Raw genomic sequence first — 2,346 nt, 5'->3', positions numbered from 1 at the left:
CTTTCCGATCTGATGAAGCTTCAGAGGTCCAACTATAAAAAGGAGTCTATTTATTCGTGTCGTTATTCTGTGAATATCAATAGGTAGACTACTTCCTACCTACTACAGATGAAAGTATTACAAGCACTACTAGTAGTATACTTTATAGAATTTGCATCTTGCGTTGAAAGATGTCTACGGCCATACCTAGGCGAAAACACCAGTTCCCGTCCGATCACTGCAGTTAAGCGTCTGAGGGCCTCGTTAGTACTATGGTTGGAGACAACATGGGAATCCGGGGTGCTGTAGGCTTCTCTTTTTGTTGTTCTCTTTGTCTTTGTTCCGGTTTTCTTTTGTTTTTTTTATATCGTTTCATAAATTGAATTGGGATGTCTTCAAAATCCTGGATTTTCCTCATATTTTCCAACGATGGAAATGACAACACTGTATTGGAGGTTTCGATAAATAATGCAAGCGATGTTGGCAAACGTGATTCAAAATATATCTGCGGCATAGATTGCAAACAAAAATTTCATATCGAAAAAGCAGTAATCCTAACATGAGTTATAATGTGTCAAATAAAGTACATTATGTCACTTTCCCAACAAAGCTCAGTTTAGGTCACTTATGCTATTTTGAGAAATATTGTATGCACGATAGATATTCCGCACTAGTGGAAGACCAAATGGATGCAGATAAACTTCGCTTGAGAATTGAATCCAGTGCTCTATCAAGCAGAAGCGATTACTCGGTATTGTAAACCCTAAACCCCTTTTCGTATCGGTAAAACATACACAACGCTTCCATTTTCAGCCGTACATGCCAAAGGTGACGAATGTATATGAAAAAAAAAAAGCTCTTATTTATTGTTATACCTTTCAAAGATGCATATATAAAAATTTGGAGATGTGATTTTTAAGAAATCAAATTAAAGGATGGCTAATATGTATTTTAGGGGAATAGGGAACCTACAAAAACTTTCCCTTTCTCTTCAACATCTCTTTCCCACTGAATTCAATAATGTTCAATCTCCTATTAATTGCTCTCTCTTTTTTTATGCTTATAGAAGTGAACTACCAAAGATTTATTGTCTGATTTCCCACGAGAGTGTAGAACGAAACTGTGAAATTGATTTCTTTCATTCAAGCTTTTCTTTTCTTCCATAATGCGCGTGCTTTAGAGGATAAACAAAGCTTTCTAAGCCCTTTGAGTATCAATACAAAGAAGAAGATCTACTTTTTCTTACACTATTTCAAGAGCCTATATCTACCTATATACTCATTTAAGCACTGTTCCCAGCTTATTATAGCGCTCGGAAAATTAGAAAGTCAGTAGAACAGCGCCAGTATGGTGATTCTTGATTCCTGGTTCTATTATCAATACATCAACTAACTCGTACTTGGACCCATCCAAAGTTGAGGAGTCGAGCGGATTTCTGACTTAAAACCCATTTGCGGGAAGAAACAAGTACGAATGAATAACGGATTTATTGCCTCTTCTGAATCCACGGTTCCCAAGTATTGGAAGCAACTGTCAATATGATGAATAAAACAGAGTTAAAGGAACCTTATATTTCTTATAAGCGAGCACCCTTATTGAAACCTTACAGACTTTCATGGTCTGAAAAATACGTCTTGCTCGTCGATTTAGTTTACTGCTTCTGAAAGTTTTACAAATATGCTCTATAAATCGGAAAGGTTTATTCGATGGCAAAATGCGAAAGTCTTTCACGCATACGATCGGAATCCATCTCAATTGTATGATTAAGTAGTTGTATTTGCTTTACCTTTTCCTGATTGAATGTGAATAAAACTCACAATAGTATCTATTCATTTGTCACACGAGTAACACTGTTTTGAGTATAAAGATGACTGAGTGAAAGTCGTTATTGCGCTATCGTATACGAATTGGAAGTCTCGTCGTTATACATATATGTATATCCTATGAATAGTATTGTTTTAAGAATCATAACTCACAAGCCATGATTCATCAATAAACAACCAAATTAGCTCGGTCAGCAAATCCTTCCTATCTAGCGAACAATTCTGCACCAAAACAAGCCAGCTGTATGAGGTAGTTCTGTTCTATTCATTAAAAAAATTCTATACAAAGTTATGTATTCCTATTGTTGTTTGAATTTTTTATTTCCACTTGTTAACTTTGCCATGATTCAGATAGCGTCCAGAAACATATACTCTAATATTTGATATCATCAAAAAGTTCTCTGAAAACCCAAGTGATATTTTCACGTATAAATATTATAATAAGCAAATGTTGTTGAGCGGCATACTAGAGGAATCATAAAGTGGAGATTCTTGTAGTTGAATCAGTCTAGTTATTTCCTAAAGAAGCTTCTAGCCTCGCCAA

General features: G+C 35.5%; 1 non-coding gene across 1 annotated transcript; it reads left to right on the top strand.

Moving 5' to 3' along the window:
* The first annotated feature begins 176 nt into the window (after positions 1-176).
* SPOG_16422 lies at positions 177-291 on the top strand. The gene has a single exon (XR_001203128.1). It is a non-coding gene; the product is annotated as a 5S ribosomal RNA (ribosomal RNA).
* The last annotated feature ends 2,055 nt before the right edge of the window (positions 292-2,346 follow it).

Source organism: Schizosaccharomyces cryophilus (genome assembly GCF_000004155.1).
Source record: "Schizosaccharomyces cryophilus OY26 unplaced genomic scaffold supercont4.12, whole genome shotgun sequence".
In the NCBI taxonomy this organism is placed as follows: Eukaryota; Fungi; Ascomycota; class Schizosaccharomycetes; order Schizosaccharomycetales; family Schizosaccharomycetaceae; genus Schizosaccharomyces; species Schizosaccharomyces cryophilus.
Note: the sequence above shows the minus strand (reverse complement) of the source record. Positions and strands in the feature narration are given on the sequence as shown.